Genomic DNA, 18,109 nt, shown 5'->3' with positions numbered 1-18,109 from the left:
AGGCTCAGTAGTTGTGGCTCACAGGCCTAGTTGCTCCGCGGCATGTGGGATCTTCCCAGACCAGGGCCTGAACCCGTGTCCCCTGCATTGGCAGGCAGATTCTCAACCACTGCGCCACCAGGGAAGCCCAATACTTTAGAAACAGAAAAAAAATCTAACCTATCAAGATACGGGGAAAGAAAAGGGCACAGAATTCTTGCAAATATTCTGAGGTGGGAATATATCAGAAGAGAGGTTTCCTAAGGAAATAAAATATCATCCAAGAACACAGCAGTTGGTTGTATACTTTAAAGTTAATAACCCAAGTCTAATTCTTTGTTAAAACCTAGAGTAGTTTTGTCTTACATTATCTCAATCTCAGTAATCAAGAAAAAGATGTTGCTTAATTGTTTTTGCAGTTTGTCACTGTTATGTGCAAGTCTATCACTAAACCTAAGAAAATAATTTTGCTTGCTAACCATCCAGAAATCTGTGATTGAATACTTCCAGACGTTAGCCATGCTCTCCCTTTAGAATCTTTGCAACAACTGTTTCCTCTGCCTGGAATATGCATCCTCTTGCTGTAGTCATGATTAACTCCATCTTTAAGTCTTTGCTCAAATAAGCTCAACCCTTACCACCATCAGTACCAGATCTTCCTTATCCTGCTTTATTTGTTTTTATTAGCATTTAATCCTTTCTTACATACCATATAATTCAGTTATTATCGTGTATACTGTTTATGAATTCTTCTCCATGGGTAGAATGTCTTATGCTTTAAATTGATATCTCCTCAACAGCTACAGAGTATCTGATAATAGTAAGTCTTCAATAAATATTTACTGAATGAATGAATCATTGATTGAATAAATGAATGAAGGGAGACTATGTAAACTAGTACTAGACTGTTAACATTTATCTTGGCTTAAAGAGCATTGGCTAATACCTAATTCGGTTGGATAATTAACTGGTAGTATAACAACATGCTTAGTTTCTATAGACATCTTCAAATATTTGAACTGGAAAGTTCGCCACAACTCAATGCAATGTAATTACCTTTTTGTTTTCATAAAGTGTAGTATGAAGCATAGAGAGAGGAAATATGTTTCCTGCTATATGCCAACAATTAAACAACATGTTATTAATCCTAGGCTGACCCTGCACCCTAGTCCAGAGTTTTAGTCACCACTCTTTTTATGCAACTACCCTATAAACCAACTTTTCACTCTTCTTATTCACTATGTTAATTAATTGTGTCCATTTGGACCTTTTAGTATATTGAGATGGTCAAAATGTGGTTGGACAATCTTTTATCTCCGAGATACAAGTATCATGTTTCCTTTAAGCCAGTGTTTTTTTCTCTCTCAGACTATTTTGGTTTTTTGTTTGTTTGTTTGTTTTTAATGGAGAGAAGGTAGAGGGTATTTGTGGCAAATTATTTCATCCCAGATACACTTCTAGAGGAAAATCCTCTCTGGTAGTGTATGGCTTTGTAACTCCATTTCTGTGGTGTCTGTATCAAGCTAATATTTAAGGCAAATATTATATAACTGCAAGAGATTTGGATCTGCTTTGGAATGAGGCATACTTTAATTTCAAACCCTGTATCGTATCTGTGTCTTTTAATTGTTTGACTTCAAGGATGTGAGATAGTTTCTCTGTACCTTTGTTTTGTCATCTGTATAATGGATACTAAAACTAACTGCATAGTAAACACTAAACTGAACATCTATCATTATTAGCTTCCCTTTTTCCCTTCCCCTCCTTTGCCTTCATTTTCCATATTACCCTGAGTCTATATTCACTGTTATTCATATGATGAAATGATTTGTTTAATTGCCTTAATACGTTAGGAAATTAATTCTTTTTAGTTTTGAGCAAATTCCAACACTTTCCTGAGACAAAATTATAATGAAGGTTTATGTGCTTCTATTCTCACATAGTTATGAAAAATCACCTGGATAGGCAATGTTTGAAATGATAAAATTCTGAATTGCTCTCATGCACTTAATTAGAAGTAAATATGGATGTTGGGATGAGAAACTACACAGTGGAACTCATTAGCAGAGTATTTATTTATTTATTTATTTATTTTTTCAGTAGAGAATTCTGGGAGCAATATCATCACCAAATATTAAGAAATTAGTGGGGGGAAATCCTGAAATTATGTATAAATAAATCCAAGTCAACTTACTTACAGGAAAAACAGTAATTTGTAGTGCTGTGAATGCATGACCTGTAATTTCAATGTAGGAACCAGATGAGGTGGAAAATTATTACAACAATTCCTAATTTAGTTTCACTGAGTCAACTCTGGATAAATTTTACTAAATAAATTTGGTAGTTAAACATGAGTCAGAATAAAAAGCAATGTTTGTTTTAATTTAATGATTAGAGCAGATATTAAAACCTACCCCACATCCACCATCTGGTACTCCACTTGCCTTTACCACAGCCTTGTTCTATGACTGCACACTTGCAGTGGTCAGAAACTCACTACCTTGGGAGACTGATGAGTTTTTCTCTTGAGCAGCTGTGTTGGAAAGCACTTTAATCTTACAGTGAGCCAAAATGTGCCTCAAGGTATAAACAAGTCTTATTCTCTTTCCCTTTAGCCTAGTAAAATACAAAGTGTCTTGAAAAAATTGTTTATATGACATGGTTTCAGTTCCCTGGAATAATGGCTAAGGAGAAAAATGTGCTTGTAGAATTAGGCACAGAGGTGACAAGACCTCAGAGGAAGTTGAGTCAGTAAGGAGGTAACTAGAAAATTTGGAGCAAAACACAACATGGGACAAAAACAAGACCTAACTCTTAAAATTCTGTAGTTTGCTTAGTGTTTTCATATATGATTTCATTCACTCCTCTCAATAACTCTCAGATAGATATTATCTTGACTTTGGGGTGACCTCTTATGTACCAGTTACTGTTCTATATCCTGAATACAACAGTGAATGAAAAAGTCCTATGCAGATGGAATTTACATTCTAGTAATGATGACCAGGGTTTGCCAAACCATAATACCTGCTTACCAGTTGGCTTAAAGTCTAAATTTCTACTGCCAGAGGGGATGCTAGGACAGATGATTCTTTCTAGAATCAAAGCTTCATAGAATATAGAAAAGTACCACAAGCATTAATGCTGTCTTCTGAACCCTCATAAGATTCATGGTATAGACAGAGGAAGATTTTTAAATGAAGAAGGGATTTTCTCACTAAAATTCTTACCATATTGAACCTGATCAAAGCTCTGAAGTCCTTTTAAGATTTTTTTTCCTAATAAAAGTTTCTGGGCTCAAATCAGACCCATTGAGTCAAATTTTACCGAATGTTCTGAAATCCACAAGAATTTGAGAAAAAACTGCCTAAGTTTTTATTTTAGATGTTTCAAATGAACTGAATTTACTACCCTCTCTCAGTATTGTAGGTTATGGCTCGAATAGCCAAAATTCAATAAAATCATTTGTTCCCTCCATAAAAGCAAATTTAAAAGAAAATGACATTCCCCCTGAACTACCCCCGCCCCCAATAGACTGTACCCTCCTCATAGCATCAACTGGCAGAAGTAGCCAAGGACATATTTGACCTTGGACCTTTGGTAGCTATTACTCTGATCATCACTGGTGGCCAAAAGGCCTCTGCTGACAGTAGATACAGTTTTCCAGGAGTCATCAAGAAAAAGGTGTCAGTCTCATTTCATTTCCATATTGGGGATGAATGCACAGGGTCAAATTATTAGATTTTTTAATTAGAGAAAGGAGAGAATCGATTGTTGAGATAAGAAAATAGAGAAAGGAGGTTAGCACACCTATAACTTGATACTGCAGCCCTGTAATTATCGTTTGTAAGCACTGAGCGAAAAGTTGAGTTCCAACATTAGTCTCTTTTATTTTACCTGGTTTTATTTTTGTTCATACATTTCATCTATACCTGAGAGTCTCCACTCCTACCCCCATTTATGTATGAATATAATAGAATATGTTTTTGTTTGTTTGTCTTTTCTATTTGGTATCTCTTGTCCTAGAAGAGTATCTGGCACCCAGTAAGTATAAGGGTCAATATTTGTTGATTGAATGGAAGTTTAGAATTACAATTACTATTTGTTAAATGTTTATGAGAGGAAATAATCATATTACTTTAGCCATAGGGTTGTATAAAAATGAAAGCATGGTGCCTGAGAGTATGTGTTCAATAAATAGCAAATAGTTTCTTATGATGATGATGCTGATAATGATGATAATGGCATTCTGATATGGCTGGCATAGATTATTATTATGGAGTAGGGTTTGGGTTTCCAAGTAGGATTTCACTATCAGTTTGGAAATGATTAATGTTCTAGAGGAATGTGCCCATATGTGGGCATCAGTTAGGTTACTTTTTACACAAATAACAACTTTATTCAAAGATCTGCCCCAATCATGCTAGGCCATGTCCGGAATAGACCACCACAAACAAGTGGATTATTTGCAACAGCAAAAATGCAGGTGCCAACAATAGAACTTAGCATTTTGCCGGCAGTGCTTTTCTCTTGCATCCTTTTTTTTTTTTTTTTTTCTGGTGTGTTAAGGAAAAAATCACTTTTCATTTCTGTCTTTGACCTGATTTTTTAGAAATTAAAATATTTTGGGTAGCATACAGGGCTTTTCGCTGTTCTCCATAAATTCAGTTAAAAAAAAAACAAACAAAAACCTCCAGCAGCTTTTCTTTTTCACCATTATTTGCAATTATTTTGCTAACAACATTGAATACTCCACTATTGGCCAATGTTCTCTCTCTCATAATGTTTTGAAGTAAGCTTGACACTTGGTGTCCTTGTCAGCATCTCTGTTGCTCTATGTTGCAAATTTGCATGATAGATTTACTGGGTCCATGAAGAGTTTATTAACCTTCCTTTAACACAGTAGGTAGTTTAAAAGTTTTTTGCAGCTAGCACCTAACTTTTATCTATAACAAAAGAGAGAAAAAAAGAGAGAGAGAGAGAGAGATTGGTTTACAGACATTCTGAGCTGCACAATACCATTATATATAGGTGCTCTGCATTGCCTCTCTATATACAATTATAAAAACACCTAGTGCTACCTATTACTTATAGATTTACATATTTCACCCAATATATCTTTTTAAATTTTATTAAAAGAATACATAATATTCTGTGTCTAGTTGCCTTTCTAATATACATTGATAAACAGATGATTTTGTGGATACAAATGCAGTTAGAGGAAGTAGTGACGTATGGATATAACTATGTATATCATCTACATTTACATTCACATATATTCAACCCTTTTAATATTAACATCAGGGAATAAATCAGCATCATCCATTTTATTATCATGTACTTGACACTGAGGTGGTGGCTTGCACTGTAGTCATTTCTACCACCTCTGCTAACTAATCATTTATCTTGAGTTATGTATTTGTTTTGTTTTTGTCACTCATTATGGTATATATATCTTGGTCCACTGTCACAATAAATGCATAATTTATTGTGGCTAAAGCATAGACTGAGGAAAGGAATCTCAAGAGATTGGTCTGGCTTTGTAGTCAGAGCATTAACTAAGGATAACACAGTCTTAATTACCATACGTGAATTCTGCTGGGCAATAACTCATGGAGGATTAGGATCATTTTATAGTAATATTTTGTCCATTGTTCCATAAGTGTGGGGTGATTTACAGTTTAAATTTCTTGGGAAAACAATGAACATATTATACCACAATGGGATGGGGGAAATTATGTATTTTTCTTATGTCTATGATGGTAGCTTATATCCAACTAATTCCCCCAGTGAGAATAACTACAAAATTAGAGGAAAAAATGGTATTTGAAGGCAGCCAGTACTTAAGAAGCCAAGATACCAGAAAGAAAGGAAACAAACTGAAGTGACTCCTAAATTTAGCACTGCTTATTTCCTTCAGGACTTTAAGTGATTCAACTCAGAGGGCACAAAAAACCAAGCAGAAATCAGTGACCTGGAGTTTATGAGTGTCTCATGGGACTGTGGAGACAAAAGCTGTAGTTCAGGGCTACAGAGGTATCCAGAATGGAGAGGCCAAGTCTACAGTGAGGAGGTAATTGAAAAGAAGACAACAGAGCATCATGGATGGATTTTTCCCATGATGCATTCACCAAATCTTAACATGTGCAGGAGTAAGAGGATTTCAAGGCTATCAGTGTGTGCTAAGAGGCAAAAAGCTAAAAAACAACCTTTTTTTTTTTTTTGCAATTTAATAGAAAGGGTGGGCTCTAGAAATAAGGGAAAACCATAAATTAAATCAGCCCTCATAAATTCTGAAATCCAGCCTTAAGAGTATCAAGGGGGCTTCCCTGGTGGCGCAGTGGCTGAGAATCTGCCTGCCAATGCAGGGGACACCGGTTCAAGCCCTGGTCTGGGAAGATCCCACATGCTGTGGAGCAACTGGGACCGTGAGCCACAATTGCTGAGCCTGCGCGTCTGGAGCCTGTGCTCTGCAACAAGAGAGGCCGCGATAGTGAGAGGCCCGCGCACCGCGATGAAGAGTGGCCCCCCGCTTGCCACAACTAGAGAAAGCCCTTGCACAGAAACGAAGACCCAACACAGCCATAAACAAACAAATAAATAAATAAATTGTAAAAAAAAGAAAAGAAGAAAAAGGAGACACAAATTTAAAAAAAAAAAAAAAAAAAGAGTATCAAGGTGATCTATCTATATAGACCTTCCTGTGAGGAGAAAATCAAACTCTATCTGAAGGAAGATAACACATTTTCATATCTGATTTCCAGAATTAAAACCTAGATACAGGAAAATGGTAACAAAATGGCATAAACAATTAATGCATTATATATATCCTTTCATTGTACATAAAATGTTTGAAGCATTACTCTAAGGCATATTCTAATAAGTCAGTGACACATATATACAAGTATGATATTTAAGGTTACCACTAAAATAATATTAATAGAAGACTATGTAAGTAATAGGCTAATCCCACTTTTCTATCTTTTTTTGGATTCATAAGTTTTAATTCTTTCATCTCCCCCCATTAGCCTATTAGTTGGGGGAAATAAAAGAATTGAAACTTATGAATCCCCAAAAAAATAGAAAAGAGGAAAAATGAGAAAGAACTGATGAAGAAAATTTTAAAGTACAAGAATAAATTAAAACCCAGATAAACAATCAATCAATCACACTAATTGTAAATAAGCTACATACTTCAATTAAAAGACATTCTTTGTCAGACTAGGAAAAAAGCAATCAATTTTCAAATCATGTTTTTTATCAGAAATAAACCTCAAATATAAGAACACTTAAAGACTGAAACGATTGAAAGAAGATCTATGCAAATTAAAACCAAAATGGTTCAGCTATAGACTAAGAAGAAAGAAATATTACCAAAAATAGGAATTTTTCATAATGATAAATGATTAAATTCAGCAGGAAGATATAAAAATTCTAAATTTGTATGTACCTAATAAGATGTTTGCCAAGTACATAAAGCAAAAAATTGACAGAAGCAAAGGGAGAAATAGACAAGTCAACACTTGTAGATGAAAATTTTAACCTACAACTCTACTAATCAAATAAGTAGACAAAAAATTAGTAAGGATAGAAAGTGTTTGAATAGCATGATTAGTCAACTTGCTTAGTTGTAATGTATAAAACACTGCACTCAAAAATTACAAAAATATTATTATTGTCAAACACACTTGAAACATTTACCCAACATGGCCAAAATTGGGCCATAAATCAAGTCTCAACACTCAAAGCGGAGTATGCTTTCTTCACACAGTGGAATTAAGCTAGAAATAAGTCACCAAAGGCCCTGAAATGATCCCCAAGTATTGGAAATTAAGCCATATATATCTAAATGATCCGTGGAAAACAATAAAATCACAAAGGGAATTAATTAGCACATTTAAAAAATGAATGATAACAAAATAATGACAGGACAAAACCTGTGGAATACAGCTAACACAGTGCCTAAATGTCTATATTAGAAAAGAAGAAATGCTAAAAATCAATTATCTAAGCATCCACTTCAAAAAGGCTAAAAGTGAACAGAAAATTAAAAACTAGTAGCAAGGTGAAAATAAATATAGGGTAGAATATAGTGAAATTGAACACAAATATACAGTCCTGAAATTCAACAAAGCCAAAAGCTCTTTATTTGCGAAGATAAAATTGATAAAATCTTGCAAGAAAAAATAGAAAAGGTACAACTTGCCAGTATTAGAAATGACAGGGAATTCCCAGCGGTCCAGTGGTTAGGACTCCGTGCGTTCACTGCAGGGGGCATGGAAAAAAAATTACAAAGGGGACTTCATTACAGATTCTATAGATGTTAAAAAACAATAGCTGGACATTATTAACATATTTATGGAATAAGGATTAAAATGTATATGACATAGACTAATAAGTTGAAAAATGCAGTCAGTGCAAACTGGCATAGATAAGAAAAAGAAAAATATGTCTATCATTTTCTCTATTGAATAAATTGAATTCACAATTACTAACTCTTAACACATAAATTGTCATGCCCAAATGAACATGACACATACTTTATCAGAGAGAAGTGAAAGAGGGAGCAGTTTCCACCTTATGTCACAAAGCCAGAATAATCTTAATGCAAAAACCCAACAAGAATATTACAAGAAAGGAGAATTAACAGCCTGCTTCTCATAAACAAAATCCTAAGTAATATATTAGCAAATCAAAACTGTTAATATAAAAATATAATATTACACCCAGGGAATACAAGGACAGATGATAACATTTGAAAATCTATTAATGTAAATTAAAATCCTGAGGAAAGAAAAGAGAAAAAACGTATGATCATTCTCAGTAGATGCAGAAAATGTTATATCTTCATCTCTTGTTCTTGAAAAAGCTCTTTGCACACTAGAAATAGAACAGAACTTAATTTGATAAAGGATAGTTACAAAAAAAATAAATAGCAAATATCAGACCTAATGGTAAAATATTGAAAGGTTTCTTCCTGAGATTGGAAATGAGATGGGTTGTGTACTATTGCTACTTTTATTCAATTACACTGAAGGTTTTAACCAGTACAGTAAGATACAGGTAGGAAATTAAAGTATAAATATTGGAAAGAAGAAATAAAGTTGTCCCTATTCACAGAAAACATGATTGGGTACATAAAAAGGAAAAAAAATCTAAGTTAAACTATTATCAATAATGAAGAAAGTTTGCATGCTTGTTAGAGTTGAGTTATAAAATAATCATATTTTTATTTTCTAACAAACAATGCTCAGAAAATAAATATACTACTTATAATAGTAAAAAGACTTCAATTAAATAGTAACAAAATCTAATGAATGACATACAAAACTTCTAAACAGAAAACTACAGAACATTACTGAGAGAAATTAAAGAAAATATAAATAAATGAAGTATATACATAGTTCATGATTTGGAGATTCAAATGTAAAAAATATCAATCCGCTTTAAATTTATCTGTAGAATCTTTGCAATATCAATCAAACTTCCAACAGCTATGTGTGTGTGTATGTGTGTGTGCGTGCCCACAATTTGACAAATAATACTAAAATGTGTAAAGAAATTTAAAGGGAAAAATAATGAAGAAAATATTTTAAAAGAAAAATAAATTGTTGATCTTATCATATTCATGATAACAATATATGAAGATCTATCGTAAAGAGTTATTAAGAGAGGATTGTATGAGCATAAAGACAGAAAAATAGAACAGAAAATTCCAGGAACAAGCCTGTACAAAAATACTCAACTCAATGACAAAGATACCATAGGTGGACTTACAATAAAATTGACAGTGCATTGGATATCCATGAGTGGATGAAACTGAACCTTGGCCTCTAACTCAGAACATCAATTTTAGTAATCTTCAGGGAGATCAGAGATGTAAATGTGAAAAAATAATATACCTTCTAAAAGTAACAGAATTTTCAAATTCTGGATTATGCAAATAATTAACGAATCAGTTGCAACAAGTGTTAAAGTTAATAAGAGCAAAAACTGATGAATTCAGCTTTATTAAGTTAAGAATCTGTGTTCCTCAAAAGTTACTATTAAGAGTGAAAAATTAAGCCACAGAGTAGGGAAAGGTATTGTGACACTCATATCTAGCAAAGGACACGTATCCTTAATATATAATATGCATATCAATTAGAAAAACATAGACAACCAATTAAAACATGGCAAAAACTTGAACAGGTTCTTCACAAAAGAAGATATCCAAGTGGCCAGTAAGCATAATATGTCCTTAGCATCAAATCATCAAGATATTAAAATAAAATCGAACTGAAACATAACTGTACACCTCTGCAATGACTAAAATGAAAAACAAATAATAAATAACTGGCTTTTCCAAGTGTTCTTGAAGACATGCAGCAACTTGAACTCTTACACATTGCTGGTCAGAGTGTAAACTGGCACATCCACATTAGAAAACATATTTGGAAGCATATGCTAAAATTGAAAGGAGCCATATTCTATAATCTTTCATTCTATTCCTAAGTATGTAACATAACAGAATTCACGTATTTGTACACCAACAGAAATACACAAAATATTTATAGCAGCACTTTTCAGAATAGCATGAAACTGAAACAACCCAAATATCCACCAGTAAGAGAATAAATAAATAAATAAATGGTGGTATATGTATACAATGAAATTCTTTCCCAAACAGTGGAAAAGAATGAACTACAGCTGCCTACAACCACATTAATGAATTTACAAATACTATATTGAGCTAAAGAAGTCAGATACAAAAGTGTGTACTTTATATTATAATTTCAGTTTTTATAAAGTTCTGAAGAAGGCAAACTAATATAGTGTTAAGAAACAGAGTAGAGGTTACCTTGAAGGGCATAATGACTGAGAAGGGGTACATGGGAAGCTTTGGGGATGCTGGTTATATCTTGACCTGAGTGATAGTTACATGGGTATGTTCATTTTATAAAAATACACTGGAATAAAACCGTAAGGTGTATGCACTTTATTGTTTTCATGGCTTACTTCTACTACAAAAGTTGATCTCACACAAAAAATGTAAGGAGTTACCCAAATAATTAAAAATATGAAAATTATATTTCTAAAAATAAATTCACTAATAAAAATTCCATGTTAATGGAATCATCAAACCTTTCTTTTGAGGTTATTAGTTTATTAGGATATTGTATTGTTTGGGAAGTGATCCATCTTAAAAATATATTTTAAGGTTATGTTTTATGAGTGCTATGCTAAAGAGAGCCTGTGGGGATTAATCAGTTTTGTTTGTTTCTGTGGGGTTTTTTTTGTTTTTGTTTTTTTTTTACTTGTTGATAAAACTGCCCTGGATTAATATTTCAGCTTTATCACTTCTTGGCTTTGAGTAAATATGGGCAAGGTGACTAGAGTCCACATGATTTCTAGGCACACTGGATGTTCTTTACTCCCTACTCTGATATGTAACATATAAATTTCAGTCTTACATAGCCTGAAATCATATTCCCATTTAAGAAAATAATGTCTTCACAGTAATCCAACAAACCTCAAAGAAATAGTACATAACAGATCACACAATACATGCTGGGTAGTTTACAATATTAGTTTTCTTCCCTAATAAAGTATGTCTGTGTTTGTGTGTGCGTGTATGTGTATGCATGTATTAGGGGCACAACTGTTATTCTAAGCTGGTGTTGGATGAGCATTTAAACTGAATATTAGATAAATCTATATTCCTCTGAAAGTGTGAGTCTCCTTTATTAAGATTCTAATATATAAGGGATTTAAACTGAATTACATTGTAAGAGTAATACCAAGAAATTCAGTTCCAATAATTTTGAATCAATCCTATTTGAAATAATTAGGGGAAAAAAACACTGAAGATTTAGTAATAGAAGCATAATGCAATTTTTGTTGGCAGAGTAGAATTAGAGATTTTGCAGAGACTTAGATTACCAAAGGGAGCATAAGGAATAATAAACTCATTACGGCATTTTGTTTCCTCGCCTCTTACAGTATGGAGAAAGATGAGATGTATAAAAAGGATTTAAACATGCACTTAGGGCTGCGAAAGGAGGGAGTCAGTATTTTCCAGTCACAAATTCAGCAAGAGTAGTACACAGTAGAAAAGAGAGGTGTACATAAAACAAAACAAAAATGAACACATAAAAACCATGTATGCATACACACAAAACAAAACAAAACAAAAAAGAATGTAGACAGCAAAAGGAAACAAATTGGTAAGCATACATAAAGAATTAAAAGTATCTTAGTAAGCATAGTAGTGTATACAGAAGTCGAACTGTAATGTTGTACACATGAAACTTATATGATGTTCTAAGCCAATATTACCTTAATTAAAAAAAATACCTGGAAATCATAAGCCATGAATTACTGGTTTATGTAAATTTAACTCAGAACTCTAGAGGCAGACTTATTGTCAAAGAAAAGGTCTTGGGAAAAAGTTTGGCAAATAATGCATATTTATAAATTTTAAGCTAAAATGTTTAGTATATTAAAATAAAATAAAACTAGTAAGTGCTTAAATTTTTTAAAAAAAGAATTAAAAGTAGGTAATATTGGACTTCCCTGGTGGCGCAGTGGTTAAGAATCTGCCTGCCAATGCAGGGGACACGGGTTCAAGCCCTGGTCCGGGAGGATCCCACGTGCTGCGGAGCAACTAAGCCTGTGCGCCACAACTACTGAGCCTGCGCTCTACAGCCTGTGAGCCACAACACTGAGCCCGCGTGCCACAACTTCTGAAGCCTGTGTGCCTATAGCCCGTGCTCCGCAACAAGAGAAGCCACTGCAATGAGAAGCCCGCGCACTGCAACGAAGAGAAGCCCCCGCTCACCACAACTAGAGAAAGCCCACACACAGCAACAAAGACCCAAAACGCAGCCAAAAATAAATAAATAAATAAATAAAAAATTTTAAAAGTAGGTAATATTATATAACATTATTAATAAAAAAATGGAAAATGTAATAGCTCCATTCCCATTAGTACTAATTTTTCATTTATAAACTGCCATTAATGTTGCCTTTATTTAGAACATGACTGTTAAAGCTTTATATTTAATAAACAAATACAATCTAAGAGGTTCATAACATCAGTTCTTACTTCAATGGCTCTAAAATTTTTTCCTATAGAATTTAACAACCATAAATGTGCCTACCTTATTCTTTAGGACTTCAACTCTTGTGAGCTGGATAAAGGATACTGAGGGTTCATTGTAGAGAGTAGGAAAAGGTGGAGTGAGGTCTTGCCAAGGATTCCACTACGTCCAGATTCACTTAAGATGAATGTAATAAATAAGAGACCTACACATTTTCTCCCCATTTAGAGAGCATTTGAAAATGCTGGAGCCAGACAGCATGCATTTTTGTAGTCAGTAGGGAAAACAGACAGGGGTCAGTGAGGACTTAAACTAAAGTCACCATTTAAGAGTCATTTTCTCCAGAGAGTTTAAGGCATTTTCAAATACGTCTAAGTCCACAACTTGCACAGTGAGAGAAAGCATTTCTCTACCTTTCTTGAGAGAGCTACTACTTGGTTAATACAAAAACTATGCCTTACAAGCTTTGTTCTTTTGATACCAGAGCCACCCTCTGATTAAAGTTCTCATTTAATTCTAAACTAATCTAAATATGACTGAGATTTTAAGGAGTAAAATAGAATGACTTCTCTTTACAGCCTGGCTTGCTGGAATTTTCACAATCATATAATCAAAAATTATTAAAATTATGGTGGTCAGCTGCTCCCTTGATGTTGAAATTTCTTGGTATGTATTTGAGGGAGATAATGGATTGTGCTTTAACTGGTGCATCGATACAGTTGCCATGTTAGTGAAAGGGTAACACATAAAAATAATACTGTAAAGAGAAAAACCTATCAAAAATATTCCAGAATATTTTTGTAGAGAATATTGAGTACAGTTCCCTGTGCTGTACAGTAGGTCCTTATTAGTTATCTATTTTATATAGTAGTGTGTATATGTCAATCCCAATCTCCCAATTTATCCCTTCCCCCCCGGTGACCATAAGATTGGTTTCTACATCTGTGAGTCTATTTCTATTTTGTAAACAAGTTCATTTGTACTATTTTTTATTAGATTCCACATATAAGTGATATATATTTGTCCAATAAAAATTTTTAAAAAGTCCCAACAGATTTTCTACCCTGCTGGTGTCCAGTGGTCAATTATATTCCACCTTGTTTCTATGCTATCTAATAATCTATGAATTAATAAACCATAACTAATGATGTAGAAATTATCACACCATTTATGGGCAAACTGTACATCAAAAAGTTTTATCTTTAGTCACCAGAGAGCCTAAATTCACGACTGAAATTATTTTCCAAGACCTTCTTTGAAATTCCCATCAGTTTCATTTTAAATTTCCTAAGTTGCTATCTTTTCTATCATATATTCAGTTAGAATCTTCCTGTTTTATAAAACTTCCAGCATTCCTCTCATCCCTATTCAATTATAAATTCACTATTTTGCATTCCCCCCGTTGACTGTAATTTACTGCTCATGCCTTCCACCCTTCCACTCGTAGAAGGCTCAAGAATTATTTATTGAACCCACCAGTATATCTAAATTTGTCAAATCAATTTTCTCTCTTATAGCCTGAAAAGGAGAGGCTGTTTATTTCAATCGATGCCTGCAAGAACAGCAGCTCGTGGAAACTAGTTAGAAGCAAATTCCCAAGTAACGTAGACTTGGCAGTATTCCATACCTTTGATTATAAAAGGGCAAAATTAATGGGCAATTCATGAGGCTATGTGACAGAGAGGTGACAGGAAGTCACTACGATTCAAATGGTAGAAGTCAAGGAGTTGTTTATACTAGGTACCATTTCAGCCTTTTTTCCATCATTATGTGAAAACAGTCAACTTTTGTGGCCAATTGAAATGGGCTTTTCCTTCCAGACCACTTTGTCACATCTCCTGTGTTTAGAAAATTAATCTTTAATGAATGCTAATCAAGTTTCTAATTATAATATCTTTATATTTAATGTTTGTGTATCAGATGAAAGGCAAACATTTTGGGGCCAGTCACAAAGGACATGAATAATTTCCTTAGAAGCTTATCTAATTAATTTTATTGCTCTATAATATCTTTAAATTTTGAACTCCCATCGCTTCATTAATTTAGATAAAAGTGAATCTTCAGCATTTAAATATGACACTTGTGTCAAGAATTATACGTTGAAATAATTTCAGTTGTGCATGTTCATCTAATATAGATAATGATAACACATTTTGGGGATATTTTGGGGATATATGGCACCAGTTTATTGTTTTATTATATTTTATTGTTTTTCTCCTTGATTTAGCAGTTTCAAGAAATACTCAAAGTAAATGTCTGGGACATTCATATGCTTAAGAAAACAAAATTAAAACAAACCATAACTTCTCGTGTCAGTAAGCTTTATGCTAGCTTTTAAAATTGTAAATCAGATCAAAAAATATTTCAGTGACTCGCCAGTGATCACATGATATAGCCCCTATGCTCGTGATCTTTTAACAATATTAAGTGATGATAGCTCCCAAACCTACATTACTTCTAACAACAGAAAAAAAATTAGATGGTATTATTCTAGGGGTCTGGGCCCCTGGATAGTTAAACACCTCCCTGTCCCAGATCTTACAATAAGAGAAAGCATATATTACTTTAATGTTGAAAGTTATCCCAGAAAGAAGCTCATGGAGATTCTCTAGCCTCTATGCTTGAGTTTTACCACCTGCTGGCCATCTAGATCTAAGAGATAATTTCAGTTTATTAAAACTGTGAGATTAAGAAGAGAGAAGTTAAGAACATGTGCCTTGGCATAATTATCCTTTTGCCAAAATAGTGAGAGCAAAATCTGTATATGCATGTTTGCCTGCGGCGTGTGTGTGTGTGTGTACAAGGCATGAGAAAGAGGGAAGACAAAGAATATCATATTTTGTAAACTTGGCCCAATCCACCATTATCAGTGACTCTAACTCAGTAAGCTCAGCATTTTCTTCACTTCCCCAGGAACAAAATCATGTTTAAAGAGTACGACAGCTTTTTCTTGTACCTGCAGTTTTCGAAGACAATGCATCTATTATTCACTGTTCAAGTCTATGTTGATCATTGTCTGTTTATGAATTGAATGGTTAACGAGACTAAAACATAATAGAAGGCTCCTCTCATCACTTACATACACAAGAGTTGGTCTAAGATGTGGCACGGAAGAAATGAATGTTATGTAAATGACTAACTAATCAATAGTTATTAGAGTTGAAATACAGAAAATCACAAAATAAAATTAATCAACTAAAGGGACTTTGGGCAAAATAGAAGTATGAGGAAAAATATGGAATTTAAATTGTTCAGTTTCTCAGAGAGGCTTGCAGATTACTAGTGCAATTCTGAGAATATCAGTGGTGGTACAACCCATTAGATTTATCCAGCTTGATTTTTTATATTTGTACTCAAACTTCAAATAGTGGTCAAACTTGAAATAAAAATTTATAACAAGCCTATAAGCATTCTTGAGGAAATGGCAGTGATTAGTTACCTTACAAGTAAACAACAAGCAAATATACTTTGTTTTAAACTTCATCAATATAATACTGTGAAAATGACTCATGTTTGGAAGGACAAAACTACATTTTGGAGTCTTGGAGTTAATTTTTGAGTCATACTGGTAAAGGCATATAGCCCTGTGAATGTCAGTCTCCACGTCACTAATCCACAACATGGGAATCACATTACCTACTACATAGCTCTTCAGTAAGGACTGAATGAGATGATTCTGTGAAATATCTTGCACTGTACATAGTGCACACTGAATATGCACGGTGCTGATGTTTACAATTATAAAAGGTAAAGTCTAAGATACACTTGACTATGTGCCCAATGTGATCTGGGCACTTCTAATTCTTCTCATATAATATGTATAATAGTTCTGTAAATAAGGTGTCAAGGTCTTGAGTTTCAGTGTCCTCAGGAATAAAATGAGGTTAAATAACATGTTCAGAATCATGTTGGTAGTGGGAGGCAAAGATGGGGCTCCAAACATTTGTTTCCTGCAAACACTAGATTCCCTTTTACTCTTCAGTAGCTGCTATTCAGCTCATGGTCAGACCAGAAAAGAGATGTAAATCTTTAAGGATATAATCAGACCTTATTTCAAATACCTTGTAACTCGTTTAGCTACCTGATTCAAGTAGATAAAGGGTAAAATGTAAGTTTCTTGTCCTCAGAGTCATGTGTTGTTATACTTTTTTTAACTTTCCCTTCCATTGAAACTAGGGAGCTGCATGCCTCCTCTCTGAATGAGAATGAATTAATTCATTAGACATAAGACAGTAAAAGAAAAAGGACATATTAGGTGAGACATTTAAGGCCACTGGTGTGATTTTTGGGAATTGAGATTTTGTTCCATTACTGAGGTGGTTGGAATTCCAAAGGATAATATTCATCCATCCATAGTTAATCAAATTAGAATATTGGAGAATAGCCATGGTAGTTAAATTCCAATCTTGTAGCATTGCCAGTGGGGTTAACCAACTATAAAATTGTAACATGGCTGTGATTATTTGGCATGTGCTTTAAAATACTTTTATATGTAATGAAAAAAATGAGTATTTGAAGGTTTCAGAGGTCTGAATTTAATCAACTGTCAAAAAGAAGAGTCTGATGTATCAAATACAAGTCTGTTTCTTCATATTCAAAAGCCAAAGATTTTTCCCCTCCTAGCTTGCTTATAAATATTCAGTGCCACAGAAACACAAATAAATAATTGGCCATTTTCAATGCATTCTGTATAATTTACAAGCGATCAAAAGATTATTGCATGGTACAGTCAGAGTCAAATGGTACTGCATTTATTAGAAATGAAAAATCATCATGTGGGCCAAGTCAGCAATGTATTAATGGGCCAGATTTCTGTGCATGCATATTTGTGTGTGTATGCGTGTGTGTGCACGTGTGTGTGTGTGTGTGTGTATAATTTTTTAAATTTAAGGACTTAAGGCTTAAGGATTAAGGTCTGTGCTACTGGAATTGACCTGGAAAGATTAAAAGATTATTATCTGTTTACACTGATGAAAATCTTTATGAAAATGACATATTAAAATAACTTGGGCTTATCTTACCCAAAAAGATCCCAAGGTCAACTTTGAATA

General features: G+C 33.7%; 1 protein-coding gene across 1 annotated transcript in view; it reads left to right on the top strand.

Annotated features, from left to right (window-relative positions):
- CDH8 (cadherin 8) overlaps positions 1 to 18,109 on the top strand; it is a 366,357-nt gene that overhangs the window by 276,518 nt on the left and 71,730 nt on the right. The gene's annotated exons all lie outside the window — the stretch shown is intronic.

The sequence above is a fragment of the Balaenoptera musculus genome, chromosome 19 (assembly GCF_009873245.2).
Source record: "Balaenoptera musculus isolate JJ_BM4_2016_0621 chromosome 19, mBalMus1.pri.v3, whole genome shotgun sequence".
Classification (NCBI taxonomy): Eukaryota; Metazoa; Chordata; class Mammalia; order Artiodactyla; family Balaenopteridae; genus Balaenoptera; species Balaenoptera musculus.
Note: the sequence above shows the minus strand (reverse complement) of the source record. Positions and strands in the feature narration are given on the sequence as shown.